The 18,937-nt window shown below is 39.8% G+C and overlaps 1 protein-coding gene across 9 annotated transcripts in view; it reads left to right on the top strand.

The window, feature by feature from the left end:
* The window catches only part of IQSEC1 (IQ motif and Sec7 domain ArfGEF 1), a 684,223-nt gene that overhangs the window by 464,488 nt on the left and 200,798 nt on the right, over positions 1-18,937 (top strand). The window lies entirely within an intron of this gene.

Genomic DNA, 18,937 nt, shown 5'->3' with positions numbered 1-18,937 from the left:
CAGCTCCTTGGAAGCGTCTAGGAATGGCCATTTGCATCTTATAAGAGTAGAGTAAAATAATTCTGTCAAATGGGGATGAGATGTTTATCTTTAATGAAAAACAGTAAAAAAAAATCTTCCCTCATTCCCCAAATGTCTTGTATATGACCATCTCTAACCCTTGACCCTTGTTATGACCATTTGGAGTTTTTAGTGCATCTTGTAATGCCTGTAAATAAACCAGATTAAGTTCTATTTGCACATGGAAAGCTTTGCTATGGAAGTGATGAGCTGTGCTGTGACTGGGACTGCTGCAGAGAAGCTCACCCTGATCACTTTATCCTACCATTGTGCACCGTAACCTGACTTTGCTTCATGCTAAGTAAGAGCAGCTGGGCAGAACACACTTCTCAGTTGTGCTCCAGGGCTTGGTATGGAGTCCAGGTCCACAGATCTTAAATATGAGTGATCTAACTAACCAGCTATGTGCCTCTGCCTCCACAAGCCCTGGCTGCATCCCTTTTTTGGCCTGCTTTCTGTAGGAGCCTCCTCTACCTTTCTAATACCTGCTTGGAGGGGGAGGGGAGAGCTTTTGGTCACCTTGGTCCACATCGGTAAACCATTTTCTCATCATCTGCCTTTTGTGGAGCAGATGGAGAGTAAGGTCAGGAGACATACTAGTCTGATAGCCACCAGTCATGAACCCTTGCATGGCATTAAGGCCACTTCAGGGAAACTGTATGGGGTTGAGTGCTGAAGACTTTATCAGCATCAGGAGTGGCTCTTGTATTTCCTGTAGTAGGTGAAAAGGGCTGCCTCCAAGGTGGGTTAGCTGAGCTTAGTGTTTACACATGTGCATCCCTCCAAGGAGTTGAAGAGAAGATCAGGGCCACTGAAATTCTTCAAACCAGCAGAGGGGTGTTTTAGTAAGCCAAAAGTAGAGGAAGGCCTAGGTAATAGAAAATAATTGGTAGTGCCAATATTTTCAGCTTGAATCGACACATTTAAAATTCAAATAGGCCAGTATTTCTTACATTCTGGATTTTTCCTTCCTCAAGCTTGTATGCTTTTACTAAAGCACATGTCCCAGATGTGGTAGTACACAAAATATTAGTGTTAATTTCTACTAATGAAAGCCAGTGGACTAAATAATAGGGGTCATTTGATATTATAGTGGTCATAAAATAAATTAGTCTGTCCTGTGTAAAGTGCCATTCATTTAAATTACGTAGTTTTAACTAATTAGGTATCCAGCTTATAGGTGATCAAGAATGTTCAAGTAGGGTGCAACAGGCTCATGTGCTGCTAACCCTATATTTTGCACAGGCAGACATGGATTGCTATTGGCAACACATTTGTACTGAATTGCTTTAAAAAGATTCCTTCTCAGCTTCACGTGAAAGGTGAGTTATGCCACTGGGAGATAGGAAACTTGAGATTTTTCAAAAGATCTCTGGGTAAGTAATTTTTCTGATGACTAACAATGAATGAAGACTGCACAGCTTAATAAGTGCACTTCTTTTTTTAATCAGTTATTTTGGAACAGCTTCATCTGAAGTGCTGTAGGCATGTGGATTTAAATATGTTTCCATGAATGAAAGATTCTCAGAAAGCAGTACTTGAATTTTGCCCTCCAGTGTGCTCAGTTATGTAACTTTCCAGACTTGTATAGAGAGCTGAAGATAGAATTTCTCCCCATGGGAAATCTCCCCTATGTTTTCAAGTTAATTCAACAAAGAGTTGCAAATTGCAGAAAGTTAGCAAAGACAGGGACAAACACTTGGATTGCTGCCAAGTAGTCCTGATACATTTTTTTAAAACTTGCAGTTTTAACACAGAATAGTTCTGTGGCAACTGTCTCGAGTCAGCAACTTTCCATCCAAATCCAGCACCTGAAATCCCAGCATTCTGCATGGTAACCCACCTGTTAAACCTCAGCATTTGCTTAGGTCTGTATTATTCCAGTACCTATGACTTCTTTCAGGTTAGTGAGGGCATGGACAGATGTCACATTTGAAGCATTTTGATTGCCTTTAAAGACTTCAAAGGGTGAGTTGTACAGATGCAGAATACGGCTGTGTGAAACTTCAGGTGTGGATTCGATTTTGGAGGAGATTCAGCTGAATCTCCAAATCTGAAGTGAATCAGGGGACCAATAAAAAGGCCTGAATCGATTCGAAGCTCTCTGAATCTTCAGAAAAGATTTGGAGAGCTTTGATGAGCTTTGATGGCAGTCCCCACCAGGTGCAACAGGGAGCTGCAGCCGGACTCGGAGCTGGTAAGTAGGGAGCAGGGGGGCCGTGGGGGTCCCCGCCAGGCCCAATCCCCTACCTGCTCCCCCAGCCCCCCCAGGTCTGCCACACCCGCTTCAGCTCCTGGTGGTTTAAAAAAAAGCCCCACTCACCATGTGCTGCTGGGCAGGGGGGGTGATTCCTACTGCTCCCCACTGCCCCACACTGCATGAGGGGGCTCTGCAGAAGCCCCCTGACCCACTCCCCCAGGGCTGCCCACCCACCCCAGCTCTGGCCCTTTAAGAAAAGAAAAACAACCCCCCCGAGACTCGCCAGCTCCTGCAGCGGCCACGGGGCTTCAGAGGGCTCATGTAGAGCCCTCCACATGGCATGGGACAGTGGAGGGCAGTAGGGATTGCCCCCTGCTGGATAGGAACCAGGAAGCCCGGGGTTTGGGGGGTTTGGGGTTTTTTTTTAAAGAGCTGGAGCTGGAGTGGGGAGGGCAGGGGGCTCATACAGAGCTCCCCCATGCACCGTGGGATGGTGGGGGGCACTGGGGTTTGCTCCCCCTGCCTGGCAGCACCTGGTGAGTTCGGGCTATTTTTTTTTTTCAAAGTGCCAGGAGCTGGGGCAAGTGGGGCAGCCATTGCCAGGGCTGGGAGAGTGGGTGGGGCCTGGATGATTCGGAGATTTAGCAGCAGCCAAATCTCTGAATTGGATTCTGCTGAATCAATTCGGGACAGTGATTCGAATCACTGAATCGAATCACTGTCCCCTGAATCACTGAAGATGGGGGATGGGGACGTCGAAGTCAGGATGATACCAGGAAAGACAGACCACAAACCACATGCTGGAATTGACCAGGTAAGTACTAAGGGGCCCACTAAGAATCAGGATAGGGGAGTACTAAGGCCACCTGTTGGTGTTGCACCCAATTTTTACAAGCAAACCGAGTAGCTGTGATGTGGATTTTTTCACAGTAAAGTAGGTGCAAAACTGACTTATAGGATGCACCCAGTGAGGGGTGGTCAATGTGGCAGTTTCTCCCTGGAGAGATGTGGGCAGTGGTGTCCCCCAGGTCTCTGTCCTTGGACCAGTGCTGTTCAATATCTTCATCAGTGATTTGGATGAGGGGGTTGAAAGCACTCTGTCCAAATTTGCAGATGACATCAAACTATGGGGTACAGTTAACACACTGGAGGGCAGGGAGCAAATCCAGGGAGATTTGAACAGACTGGGGAAGTGGGCGGATCAGAATAGCAGGTTTAAACTAAACCATGCACTTATCCTTGTCAATTTAACAAGGATAAGTGCAAGGTGCTGCACTGGGGGGAGAGAATTTCCAATACACCTATAGAGTGGGAAGTACCATTCTGAGTACCACAGCAGTGGAAAGGGATGTCAGAGTCTTAGGTGACACAGAAATGAACATGAGTTGCCAATGTGATAAGGTAATAAGTAAGGCTAACCACACTCTTTCTTGCATTAGTAGGTGCATCACAAGCAGGTCTAGGGAGGTAATACTTCCCCTTTATGCGGCATTGGTGAGGCTGCATTTGAAGTATTGCATCTAGTTTTGGGCACTGCACTTCAAGAGGGATGTGGATAACCTTGAGAGGGTTCAGAGAAGGGCTACTTATATGGTTGAGGGCCTGTGGATAAGATCCTATGAAGACAGACTGAGGGACCTGAATCTCTTGTGGAGGCTGAAGAGAAGGCCAAGAGGTGATCTTGTGGCTGTCTACAAATTCATTGGGGGTGGTTAGCAGGGATTAGGGGATACTCTGTTTACCAGGGCACCCCTTGGGGTTACTGGAAATAATGGCCACAAACTAAAGGAGAGTAGATTTAGATTGGATATCAGAAAGAAAGTCTTTACAGTGAGAGTTGCCGAAATATGGAATGGGCTCCAATGGAGGTGGTTCTTTCTTCTGCCTTGGAGGTGTTCAAGAAGAGATTAGGCAGGCACCTAGCTGGGATTATTAACTTGTTAACTTGTTAACTAGCTTGTTAACCCTGGTGCTCTTTCCTGCCTAGAGCAGGGCGTTGGACTCGATGATCTACAAGGTCCCTTCTGACCCTAGAAATCTATGAAGTGAATACTAGCTGCTTCACACTGGCCTCATGCACATGCCCTTTAAAGTGGCTGAAGAACCCCAAAATGTACCTGTTTGAATAAGGTCCTGTTTATTGGCTAGAGGGAACAACACTGCATGGAACTGTAGCAATTTTCAAGCTGTCCAGCTGGGGGTGGGGAGGGGGGTATGACAGGGGCTATCTAAATGTCTGGTGATTAAAACGCTACTTTTTTTAAATATTTCCAAACCCATTGTAGTTGGAAACATTTCAAATGTTATACTTCTTCCAGCCCTGAGAGTCCCATGACAGTTCAGACCTATATCTGAATCTATCCCTTTTCTACAATGATGTTGCACTCATGCCTAATTTACAGGGAGGATCCTATTCTCTGTGGAAATATGCAAGTTGTTCTGAAGAGAGTTTAGCTCATTGACAGTAATCTTGTGAAACAGCAGGTTTTAACTAAACCATGCTAGGTTGCATTTTTTTCTCTTGTATCCAACAGTTCCTTTCAGAGACATGTCTGTCATTTGCAAGTCCTGCAAAATAAAGATGGCCTGTTTTGCAGATAATTCAGACAGAGTGACAGAACCTTATGGTAATGATGATGAAACCAGCTCTGTTAGATAGGATACCATGAACATGCATCACCAGCGGGGCACATGGCTGGCCAGTATGACTGTTGGAGTTAGCATCACTGCCTCCTTAGAAGGTATGAAATAAGCTGAGCAAAAGAGAGGGTGTCAGTAGGAGGCCTCCAGATATATGAAGTTAGCATACAAATTATTTTTTTAAAGACTATAATTTTCTATCTTTAGCTTAAGTCTATGTTCTAAACATCTGCTACCTTGGTTTCCGTAGAGCTCCGAGTCTCAGTATCAGATCAGTTTTGCTTTTAAATGAGTATAATGTGCCTACAGCTCATGATAAGCACATTTAAAAAGCTAATTATTACTCTCTTTATGCAGCGACCTGCAGATGATGAAAATACTGGATTTATATTTTATATGTAGATAAGGATTCGAAAGGTCATCTATTTGGTTTCTAAATAAAGAATATGCCAGGCTTTGTCATTCTGTTTTGTTGAAGATCACATTGCGAAGATCTTGAGATGTCCATTAGGAACTCTAATCTTGAAGTCTTAGAATTTCGAAGCTGTATGGAAATTTTGTATTCACTTGCTTGTGATTGTAAACAGCCCGAAGACAATCAGGTCCTTCCCTTCTTGTATGGTATGGTATCTATGGTGCCACACAATCCTCCTAATTCTCCAGTTGTTTATAGAATAACTTAAGAAGGAAAAAAATGACAAATAAATGTCAAATAAATAAAATATATAAAATAAACAAAATATAGAAAGAGAGAGCCTTTCAGGTATTCTTTATACAGTATAAAGAATGAAGAAAGGTCATGAACACATTTTTTGTCTTTGAAGATAATCATTGAAGTGACATTTCCTATGAAATGGTGCCCTCCCGTATTTCAGTACCTTTTAAAAAATATTAGCAGGCTGGACATTTTTTTTCTTTCATTTTAAATGCAACTGGGTCAGTCTTGAGGCCTTTACCTTGTCTATGACAATCAGTAATGAACCTAATAAAAAGAACTGGGTACCTAATCACCAAATAAATTGAAAAATATATGCCTGGGTGTCCTTAGGGTCCTCCTATACTATACTATACATGTCTAAGACAAATTAGATGGTGGTAAAAAACAAGAGACCCGTGACAGCAGTCTAAGCTATTTCCATAGTTATTCCTAATATTTCTTGTCCCTCAGAGGAGAAAAGATGGACTTCACTGTGCCTAAATCTGCTGAGGGGGGAGGGAAAGAAGCTTTCTGTCAAACAGCTAGAGTTCAATAAAAAAAGATTGTAACTTCTGTGTGCTTAAAAAAACATCCATAATCTGAGATGTCTGCTTTTCATTTTTCCTTTCTGGTTTTTTGTTTAAAAAAAGAAAAGAAAAGCCTACTAAGTTAAGAAAAATGTAAAAAATTTAAGGTTGTCAAATGTTTTGCATAACTTGGAATGTGTGTTGTGGCTGTAATGATTTTAGGTTCGTAGACTCAAATGTCTAAAAATTAATGATTGTGCTATCATGTCCATCTAGACATTTAAAACCTGTTTCTTTAGGGGAAGCCTGTGGACCACATTGACAGTGTGTCTGAATGCATTAATGAAAAATGCATTACATGTTTAAAGATAACACCTTTTCAGGAGTGAACATGTTATTGTCTCATAAAATGGCATACCAGTTTTACATCATGGGGACTAGTGATTCCTAGATCTCAGCTATGCTGATGATTTTCCTAATCAAGTTACACATTACCTAGAATTCTTTCCTTGGCATTAAAATACTCAGACATTTGACAAAGTGATTGAGGGAGTTGGGGGAATCTGGCAGCGAGGATTTTTTGAACCTGTGTCACAAGATAGTTGCTCAGAAGGTTAACTATCAATCCAAAAAAAAAAGAAGCACATGGCTGTTAAAAAAAAAAAAAAAAAAAAAAAAAGATTCAAGCTAGGTTATACAGGTTTTTTGGCACATGTTTACAAGTTTCTCCCCCTCTTCCAAACATGGATCTTTATAATTAAATGACTAAAACAACAAACACCACCCATCTTATAGGTCAGGTAGAAAGTTCAAATCCCAGATGGCCAGTATCTATGTGTTGACCCATCTACCAGATGGGTCCCCATCATGTTCTGCTAATTTTTCTTTTTCAGTGTTAAGGCAATTTGTTATTGTCCTAATCAAATATTTATATACCTAATGACTTTTGCTAGGAAGAATCCAGCTAGTCCTTGGTTGAAAGGTTTGCTGATGGGAAGGAAATACTGGAGGTAAAGTAGTTCACAGAAAAGAGTGGGATCTTATTAATGAAATAGTGAAAGAGATGCTGAAAGTATAAAACTAAAAGGATTGGGTTCGGTTTAATTGCATCTGTGGAAACAGAGAAGGATTGGCTAATGTTTGTGTGTCTGTTACTGTACTGTCCATCAGCATAAGAATATTTGACATTTTTAATAATCCTCACCAATAAAGCCAGGGTTAGATGTGAAAGCCTGCTGACAAGGATAGCTAAAGAAAGAAAAGATGCTTTGTATTATGATTGTTAATATTACTACGGAGTAATATCCATAATAATATCCATTAAACATGGCACAGTAGCTGAAATGACTGTGTTGATTTAAATACAAGTTTTTAAACTAGGTTTTAAGTAATATAGACCCATTTTCTCTTGAATTTGAAAGATTCCATCTTAGACTTCTTGTGTTTCTAGATTGTGTTTGTTTTGCTCTGTTGTACAGTACTTGCAGAATTACAGGTTTTTTCAGTCTAACTTCAAACAGACTGGATACTTTGTTTCCCTAAAGCAGTTCTAAATTGTTTGAGTAAAACTGAGCCAAGTCCTGCTAGTCCAGCTCCCACCAGTAGTAGTGTTGAAGTCAATTTAATAAAACAAGGAGTGCCTAACAAGTTTTTTACCTAGGTTTAATTTATCTTTGGTTATGTTTAACTAGATTGTTAGATACAAATTATTCATTTCCCTAGAATGGGCAGTAATTTCAAACTATGATATGATTTCAACGATTCCACAAAACTGAACAATCTGATAGATTAGGACAAACTGTTCCAGAGTATGTTCCTGTTTTGGAGCCAGTTAATTTTTAAGTGTGTGTTGTTCCTATTTATTGTGTAGTACTGTGCAATTTCTTAATTATTAAATCTTTAGGGCCAGATTTTCAAGATGCTTTTTATAAATCTAAGAGCTGATCATGAGATTGTGCTTAATCAGTATATTTGCACAAAAAAGGTGAATTAAAACTTTATCAGCACCTTCTGGCTCCACTGAGTTGTTGGAAAAACTCTCATCATTCAGTAGGGTCAAGACTTCACTTTTACCATGTAATTATCATGAACATTATTAAAAGTGTAGTTAGTATTTATACAGGGTTCAAGGCCTGCCACTAGCAAATGAAAATATAGATTAAGATGTAGGTAATGAAACTTTCATAAGCATTCTTCATCTGTTGGTATCCCTTCCAAAATTCCCCTCACTTCACCTAACCATCCTCTATGATACCTGATAGCCTGTATTCAACTCTTTTTTAATGTTACGGTTTTAATGGACAAGCCATAATTTAGAACTGTTGCTAAAACATAAATGCATATTTAAGAAATACAAGCACAGCCTTATGTTCTAGTTCAAACTACACAAGTCAAGTGAAGCAATAAGAAAGAAAAAGGCACTTAAACTCCAAGAAAGACTGGATTTGTGGGTATGACACACAGAAGTTGCCAGAGCCCAGATTCTCATTTCTTCTCTCGAGTGAGCTATTTGTATTTGCAACTGGCCGTATTCTTTTTCTCTTATTGCCAATCTGACTATGCCTAGTTTAGACTGGTTGTCTTAGGAAAGGCTCTACATAAACGCTTGTAGAAAATGGTGCAGCATTTCAACTCAGTTTATGTAATATCCTCAACTCGGTTTATGTAGTATCCTCATCACTATCCCAAAAGAGCTCACCTTCAGAAATCAATAACATTTACAAGGGAAGAAAAATGACAGCTGCTGCCCCATCTGGTCTTCAGCTGAAGCCCATGCAAACAAATCTTGCTGACTCTATTGCTCAAAGATTGTAATATAGTCATTGCAACAAACATGATCTCAAGCAAAACTACTCATGCCTCAACATAAATATCAGCACATCACATTAAAGGTTTCCTGAATTCTACAACAAAACACTGAAGTGGAAGAGTTTAGTGTATACACAACCCTCACATCTGTCAATATTGCTTGGTTACTCTTAAACAGATATAGGAACTCAAAATAGATCGCATTACTAAAGGTAGTTAGAATATCAGCCACTAAAACTATGCTATTAACATAGCCCCGCAGACTATACTATAAGCATATGACTTAAAGGTGCATCTTAACGTACCAGAAAGTGAGTGGATTTATAAGGCGTAATAATGTATACTTGAAGTAATAAAGGCATTATGCAGGCAAAACCAATACAAGAGTACATTCTGTTAAGTCCAACCAAACACTATCTAGAGGTTTATTCAGTAAATAGGTATGTTTGCCACAGTGGTATCTGAACATGGTAAATAGTCTGTGGATATAAACACTATTCTCTAGAAAAGCATAAATATTCTGAGTTTCATTCTCCACATTATAGTAGAGGCATAATGCGGAGAATAAGACCCTCTGCATGTTTCTGAACACTGGTATTCAAATTTGATAGTTGTGTGACTTTTTTTATATACAGATGATATGCCTATACAATAAATATGTTAATTCACCTGCATCTTTTCTAAACTAACTATTGCCATGACTAATTACATTGTTACAGGAATTAAACACAGATTCTTAAAAGCTATTTTAATTATATTTAACACATTTAATTTAAAAATTAATGAGAGAGCTGATTGGCAGTTCCAAAGAGATTTCCGAACTCTCATTGAAGTTCTTCTTCAGTTGTGCAGCCTTTAGCTTACTAGCTCTCATCCACAAATAGGTTGAGGATGAGGAGAGTGTTAGGAAGGAGGGGAGAAAAGAAACTGCTGATCCACCACGGTATTTGATTTTTATTCCCCTCTTATTGGATGAACTTTTGTTGTCTTAAAACAACAAAAAATCTAAAAATAAAGCCAAACAGCTCTGTTTTGAACATTGCCATGACTTAATTAGTTGCTTTTACATTGATCAATCCTGTTAGTAGGTGAAGTGATTATCAGCTTGTTTGCTCAGTTAATATCATTTCTAAATTAGTATCATACTAGATTTGATCAGCTGGCTGTTTTACAGATGATGCCTCTTGTGTTTTTTACCTTGGCTGTAAAAACAGAAACCCAGCCATGCATGTGTTTAACTTTCTGATTGCTCACTGTAGTACCAGAGGGGACTGTCAAGCTGGCTGGGCAGCTGGCAGACCCATTTCTTGATTTTAATATAGGCTAAATCCTGCTCCCAGTCAGTGGTCCCCACACAGCAATCTGTCTTCCAGGACTAAATTAAAAGCAGTTTTAGCATGTGATTAGCTGCATAATAAGACAGCACAAGGGGTGTGGAGAACAAAGAGTGTAGGAAGGCAAAGGGATATGAATCCTATCATTTTGTGTTCCATGATTCAGAGAGGAACAATTGCTTTTTCCAAAAAATTTGCTGCATATATTAGAGGCATATTGTAAACTGAGACAGTAATTTCTGAGGAGCAACAAAAGATACTAAAAAATGTTTTTTGATTTTTAGGACACTGATTAAATTTTTCACAATGTAGTTATTCTGTCCAGTTCTGTATGTGTCTGTACTAATTGTATTTTTATAAATATTAAGGTTGCATATACAGCCTTAGGAAGCATATTATCTGCACCTAATTCCTAGTGCATTGTGTTACAGTTCTGTCACACAAGTTTTTTTGAGTGTTGTAATGGAGGAAAAACCCATACTTCTGTGTGTGGACAGCTGAATGTGTGAAACCATGGAAATGTTGGAAGAACATAAGAGCCTACACTTTAACTTCTGATTTTCAGCTATAGACATCCAATAGAGCCAGTTTAAACCATAAACACAATAGGACTCAGCACTTGGAGTCATGTGATTATATCTTCTGTAAATTTCCTTTCTTTTTAAAAATTAAATGAAGTGTTTAGTCATGAAGGTTTCCAAAGAAAGCTAGAAATTTGCAACCTGAATATGTTAGATGGAGAAATGTCTGAGTGTAAAGCATAGCTCTAAGAGGGATGACCTTCCCCTTGATCTCAGTCAAATTTCAACTTCCTCCAGCTCTGAGAGTTGACACTGTTTATCAGAGGCAGTGGCGTAACAAGCAGAGTTGCCACCCAGGGCAGATCTGGGGGGGGTGGGAAGGAAGGAAGGGGACGGGGGGAAAGGGTGGCTTATGGGTTTTCAGGGGAGGAGAGGGAGGAACAGGAACAGGAGGGAAGGGGCTGCACACAGGTTCCGAGTGGGGGACAGCACTCTTACCCACACCGGGGGCTTCACAATCCTGGCTGAGCTGCTGCTGCCAGCATGCATGCTCTGTCTGCCCCAGCTGCTGTTCTTAAAGTGGTGGTGTTGGCAGTAACGGCTGCAGCCAGGACGTATTTTGAAGTTCCTGGCATGGCAGTGCTGCTGGGGCATGGACTGGGCAGTTTTGGGGAACTTCTAGCACTCTCTTAACTTAGCACTTGTGGTGCCACCTCTATTTATGTACTGATAGTTAGACTCTAGGCACAGGAGAAAAGTGAAGTGGTTCCAGCCCACCTTGTAAGCAGGTGTTTTCCGCCAGTAGTTGTAAGTGTGGTGGACCTCTTGCCCCAAGTGGAAGAACGCCACTACTGCTACAGCCGGCATGGATGTGAACCAGTATATAGAGCCATACAGGTAAAAAGTTCTTTTTCTTAATTCGTGTTTACACTTCAAGAATTAATTTGATCAAACAACTTGGAATAATGTTGGTATAATCCAAACACTTCTGATATATACAGGAGAGGTTCTTTATTTTTTTTTTAAGGTAGTGCTGAAATTAAAGTAGCTATGAAGAAACTGAATATTGAATGCTATATATAAACCTTTGAAGTTTTACCTGTATATCAAAGGTAGATATGTGGTTTCTCTCCTCTTAGTATTTTGACATCATATTTGTTTGTCATGAGCTCTTCAAAAGTGAAGAAAAGAACTTCATTTCAAATCAAATTAACAAAATATATTTAGAAAGGGTGATTATAGAATCTCTTGTGAAGTTAACGTGTAGAACTCATAAATTTGCAATTTTTTGTGCAAGTTTGGTGTGTGATTATGAATAAGTCCATTTATATGGGTCAGTCTTGCCATCTGTAAAAAATGGTTAATATTTAATATGTAATAAGATTTAAAATAATTCTTTGTGAACTCCTTTGAACCTGTATTTAAATATTAGGCATTATAATTATATAATATAGAATCTGTAAATTAATAATTTTTGTTTAATGTGCCTGAAATTATCTATTACGTTTTCACTTTTACTCCTGATTAATACAAATTATGTATGCCAGAGCCTTCATCTGATAGACAGGATTGTGAAACTGTGTTTTTAGCATATCTAATGAGTAGCATGCAAATAAGTCTAGCTAACTAGGGGAGCAGTTTGGGGGGTTATAATTTCCCTGGGGGCAAATTTAGGGCTGGGTTACCTTGTGCTGAGTTATAATTGTCTTGCACGGGCCAATACATCAACAGCCATCACAAGAGTACAGCATCTTCCTTCTACCAATATACCCCCAAGGGGAATCCTTAGCTCTCCCTTACCAAAAATGTTTAAGTCTTTGAACAGTCTGAGCAAGACAGAGAGAACAGGATTTGAACAAATTATTCTTCAAAAAAGGAAGGTACTAATTAGAGATGGGTCTGAACCAAAACCACAGTCTAAACATCATATTTTGGAAAAGATAGGAGTCCATGTTGTGACTTGTGCCAGCATTCTTTCCAGTGTTATTCATTCCTGAAAGTTGAGGACTACAGACGTAACAAGAAGAAACAGTAGTCTTTGGGAGCGTTGACACAAGCTCAAAACAGGACTCTAGCCAACAGGTGAAAAGAGCAAGAGAAAAAGCATCTTCAAAGAATGCTTGAAAAATCTTAGTTGGTAGAAGGAATAGAAGAAATGAACCATCATAGTCTCTTCCAGCGTCCACTTCCCAAAACCTTAGCTGCTGTAATTGAAAATGCTCTTGCATCCAGACCTGTCTTCTCTCAGGAACTAATCATTTCAGTATACTATACTGCACTGCACTTGGATTCAAGCAGGCGTGATCAACTCGATATTCCAGATTTGCCAAATTTTCCTTTTGGTGAGCTGAAATTAAAATACTCAGGATTGAAATGCTAAAACTATTGCATAATAAACAATAGAAGCCAAAAAGATTTAAAATATTTTATTCAGGAGAAGTTAAAGTTAATTATAGACATTTAATCAGTTATATATTTGGTCTAGTAGAATTCATTGCAAAAATGCAAAGAAGCGTGAAGGCCTGAAAGATGTTTATAGAGTCATATAGAACTTATAATGCCACAACTTGTCTGTCCTAATTCAAGGAGAACAAAATGTATACAAAAATCTGTTTTCAAATAAAGCTTTGCAATTTCAGTGTGAGATAAATATTGTGTTTAAATGAACCTGATCATATAAAGGGTTAATGAAATGCAAAGCCTTGGTGTTATGCCAGCATACACATGGGTGATTATCTGATAATATCCTCTTGGATGGCAAAGGCTTAAATCCTTCACACATAAAGTAGGATCTTTTTAAAAATGAGCCCAACTCACACAGTTGGCACTTGGATGTGAGCTTTTGCAAGCTTTGGAACAGCAGCAGCAGTGTAGGAACGCAGCTGAGCATCCAAGGCATGGGGCAGCAGCAACTTCCGACTGCCACCCTGATCATGATTGTGATCATGCAGCTGCTGGCAGCAGCTGCTTTTTCTCACTCTAATCTTCCCCCTCAAGTTGATACCTGGAATGGTTCCATTGTTCACTCTGCCCTACATAAGCCGCTGCTTTGGAGGCTATGGTCTTGGTCCAGGCTCATCTTAAATGTCAATATCATAAAAATGGAGGGGCCTGGGGTGACACGAGTGCTAAGGCACATGGTTGACAGCTCAGAGCATGGGCAACTGGTGCTGCCTTAGTCAGGGAGGGCACGTGCCCCCCCTGCAACCAGTCCTGCCAACCCAGGGGGAGGGGTCCCCCTGCAGCCAATCCTGCTGACCGGGGGGACGGGGGTCCCCCACAGCCAATCTCACTGCCTGGGTCGGACCCCCGCAGCTGATCCCACAACAGCTGATTGCTGCGGCTGATCACAGCAGTCGCTTCCAGGAGTGGCTGCAGCTGCTTGTGGGAGCAGCTGCAGCAATTGGCCGACGCTTACAGGAGGGGCACCAGTATTCCTGCCTGCCCCCCCTGCCCATCACCTAAGTGGCAAGCATGGCTGGTCAGGGGGTCCACCTGTGCTCTCAGGGGGTGCACGTCCACCCCCTACACGTCTCCAGTGGCCCAGAGCTTGCAAGTTCAAGGCCATAGGAGAAGTGTTTATAAAGGGGCCATGTCAGATTCCAACAAATCTGCAAATTCTGTTAAATACCTTATCACAAGGACCTGAGATGGAAGGAAGGATGTAAATGAAGAATCTTGAGAGTTCCTTTAGGAAGATGCTGAAGAGCAAAAGGTTAAAATCTCCTGTTCAGCAAAACACTTAACCATGTGAGCATCACCTACTGTAAATGGGACCTCTCCTTTTTTAAAAAAAAATAATTTGCATTAAACTACCTTGCTGGAGTGATGCTAAAATCCTAATGTGCTTCCTCAGTTCCATTACTTTTGCCTACATGAGAAATTCCCAACTTATACCAGTAGGACAATGTTTGACTTCTAAAATAATACACATTTCAGTTAACAAAAATATGGATTTAAGTTAAAATAGAAATTAAAACCATTATCTAAATCTCAAGAGTAACCTCAGGTGTTTATTACATAGAAATAAAGTTTAAATAATATATGTAGCCTGGATATTTGTGGTTATCTTATAATTTTTGTGCATGTAAGAATATTAAAATACATATATCTTTAATTATCTTAATGATGCAGTAATGTTCCTACAGTTTCTTGATAGGTATCTTTAATTTTACATAAAATAATTATATTATAATAAAATAAATTACACTGTGGGCAAAACAGCTCTGTCTAGTAAAGATTGTATTAGATTAGAACAGTTTCTATAGCTCTGAAGAATCTCCCTTGCATAGTAGTCCAAAGGCTTGTTGGAAAACTGAAGGTGGAGCTCTTTATCCAATAACATCTGAACTTCCTAGCTTAGCAAGAGGCATTTGATTATTCAGTCAATTAATTTTTAACTGGTGACATTTTTGTGGAACAGGGGTGTGCATACATGACAATAAACATAATCAACTATTTAGCATTTGTATTAGGAAAACCATCTTTACAGGGGTCTCTTTTCAACATTGGGTTAAGATGGATAGGCAGGCCCAAAAGGCCGTGTTTCACTTAACCTCAATAAGTGGCCAGATTTTTAGAGGTGATAAGTAAGGATCTAGAGCTTCATGTGAAATCAATAAGAAGAGTGTTCAGCACTTTTGGAAACCTAATTTGTCACTTATTCAGGAAGTGCATAGGCACATACATGTTTAAGTTCACATGCTCAGTTAAGATATTAAACTAAAAACTAAGAATGATAATTGGATACTTATTTTACTGTATGATTAAAAAGTTATAATCAAGAAAAGGTCATACTAGATGTTTTTTCACAAAAAATAAAGCAAAAACAGGGAGGGAAGTAGTTTAAAAAAACATATATAGCAAATGGAAAAAGAGGAAATTTATGATGATGTAAATTAGAAGCCAAGGACCATAGAAGTTGACAGGGGAAGCAAAAGAATATAAGTGAAATCTGTGGCCAGTAGGGTTAAGAACAATAACCAATAATTTAAGTATGTTAGAAACAAAAATGTCTATTACCAAATGCAAATGTTGTCAATAAGGCAAAAAAAAAGCAGAAGAGTTCAAGATATCTGTAATCATTTTGAGAAAAAGTTAGACCATGTATTTATATCGATATGATCAGCCAATACAGAAAATGTGTACCCAGAAGTTTTTTAGAAGCCAGAGAACACTCTTCACCTTTAATGTTGGTAATCATTAAGTCTTGGAAGATTGAGGAAGTTGCAGATGACTGGAAGAAAGCTAATCTTGTATCAATATTTAAGAGGCAACTGGGACGATGGGGTAATTATAGACTTGTTAGTCTGACATTGATCCTGGACAAAATAATGGAACATCTGATAGGGGCTTGATTATATTACTTTCCTTACTATTTAACTTGATATGCTTTTTGGTGAGAGAGCAAGCCTGGGTGATAAAGGTTCTATTGTTTTCATAATCCCCTTTATCTCCTTTGGTATCCGCAAAATATCTAACTTGGCAGTGCGTAAAATTTGGATTATGAAACTAAACTGATAAAAAAAATCAGTACTGTACACCTTCAGTAGTTTAAGGACTGACATAAGTCTCAGGATGAAATTGTGAATGGGAAATTGCCAGTGAGCTGTTGAGGTCCTGGTGGAGTCCAACAGGGATTGGTTCTAAACATTTATACTATTTAATATTTTTATCAAAGACCTGAAAGAAATAATACCGAAGTTTGTAGATGACACAAAGGTGGGTAAACAGTAAATAATGAAGTGAACAGGTTACTGAATCTGGGACATGTGGTGATTTGGGCAAGCGATGTGAATTTAAGGACAACCAATTCTAAAAACCTGTGTCCAAGAATGAGGATTGTGGGTCCATGCTTACAGGATGGAGGACTTTATCCTGGCAAATGATGGCTCTGAAAATTACTTGGTTTTTGGTGGATTGTCAAGTGAATGCAAACTCCCAGTGTGACACTATGACCAAAAGAGCCTATATGATGCTTGCATGTATAAACAGAGTATGTGTAAAGTTTTATAACTTCTGTATTTGGCAGTATTGTGACCACTTCTGAAATACTTACTTCAGTTTTGGAAATTATCCCGAGAAGAGTCATGAGAATTATTTAAGTGTTGGTAAATGTGTATTGCAGTGAAAGACTCTAAGGCTGTGTCCACACAAGTGCGCAACTAGCAGCGAGACGCCGTGTACTGCAGCTAGTTGTCTCCAGGGAATGCCTGTGCCATGCACACTCTGGCATGCAGCAGGTTACCTCAGGTGGGGTAAGGGAGGCTGGGGCCAGTACTGGGCTGGCCCCAGCAGTCTTACCTAGGGTCCTGGGGGCCCCCTGGGGCTGCAGCAGTGGTGATGCTGCTGCTCAGAACCTGCCTGGAAGTTGGGGTGTGGCTCCAATTTGGAGCGGTGCATGCTGCCCCCAACATGTGCTGCTCCACTTTTTATTTCCCCGTTTTTTGACCCCTAAATATCCAGGGTAAAAAAAAATAACCCACGTTGCTCCCTTGCACTGTGGAGAACAGCTGAATGTGTGGTACATGGTGCTGCAGATGCGTCTGCACTCATCTGGATGTGGCCACACTCATCTGGGCATGGCATAAGAGTTCAGTCTCTTAGTTTAAAAGAAATGACTAAGGAGCAATGTTACCACAGTGTGTAAGTAACTCCATGGAGGAAATAAATTTAATAATGGAAGGAGGTTTGGTCTCGACGACAAAATATAACAGGATTTATTAGCTAGAAGTTAAAACCGAATAGGTGTGGAGAAGAAATACAGCCCGTTTTTTTGATGAATACATTACAAACAGTTGTGGTAGAGTCTACATTACTTGCAATTTTTAAATCAACTTTGGATATGCTCTTGTTCTGGCTTGGTTTGTTTGTTTTATATATACTCTAGTTCAAGAAGGAACTAATCCGGGGAAGTCCATGACCTATGTTATACTGGCTGTCCCACTTAGATAATCATAATCTCAGTCTGGACTTTGTAATACAGAGAAATATTTTGCTTAACCAGAGCCCGGTATTCCGTATTCAAATATTTTGCCTGCTTCAAACCTTCAGTGTGAAATTCTTGATCCCTATGAGTGGAAGGGCCACAGGTTTGTATTCATAATTCCTTAACATAATTATTTGTAAAATACTGCACTTATTTTGCCTTATTATTTGATAACTAATAGCTATGTTTATAGAAAAAGTTTGCCAAAGTTATGTGTAGTCTTCATTGCCTATTGTTAGGGACCTACTTAAATTGTGGCGAGACTAAACAATTATCATGGGTTGGTTGCAGCATAAAGAGCAGATTTCCCAGATAGTTCTTATATTTGCTCTGCCGGCCCTGCCCTTCAGTGCTGATTCATGGAGAGACCCCAGCAGATGAGGAGGGACAAGTTGCCACCTTTCTGCTGGCTTCCTTCCATGCAGCCCAGCCCCTTGGTGCTGATCCATGGAGAGGCTCCAGTGGGGTGAGGTGGACAAGGGGGTGGATGCCATTTTGTCTGCTACCCCTCATGCAGCCCACCAGCTAGCGCCTTCACCACCAGCACAGGCAGGCTGCAGGTCATGCTGTGTTAGTGAGGACCACTGGGGACCCAACTTTTTTTTTATAAAGTTTTTTATGTTGTTTTTTATGTTTATTTTTATGTTGTTTTTATAATAAGCCTGGATTTCCCAGTTTCTGCAAACTTGCATATTGAGTAGACCCCCTACCTATTGTTAATGAAGTAGCAGGAAGCTTTACCTATAGATTCTTCCTCCTTCACCATATTTCTGTACCAATGAAATGCTGTTCACCGTGCTGAAATGTTCAAGAGTCAATGTGGAACTGAAACAGAATACAAACTCAGAAGAGAAAATGTATTCTGATATGCAGTCTGATCCTTAAGAGAGAAACGCATATCTATAGATTTTTTGCATTTGTCATGCTATATATGTTACTTCTCTGAAGTTTCAAAGTTAATGTTGTTGTTACATACATGACAGATAAATTTGCCTTGCTACAGGGACTACCACTTTTCTTGCTTTATGGATCTAATTGTGAATCCAGGTATTACCATCTAGGTAAGGTATCTGTTACTGAATTTAATGCACTTCTACTAGATGCTATTTTTTTTTCTTTATTTTGTTACCCAATATTAATGATTTACTTCAAGGTGAAATGT

The sequence above is a fragment of the Crocodylus siamensis genome, chromosome 11, assembly GCF_052110815.1.
Source record: "Crocodylus siamensis isolate JL-2025a chromosome 11, ASM5211081v1, whole genome shotgun sequence".
Lineage (NCBI taxonomy): Eukaryota > Metazoa > Chordata > Crocodylia > Crocodylidae > Crocodylus > Crocodylus siamensis.
This window is presented reverse-complemented; position numbering and strand designations above follow the sequence as displayed.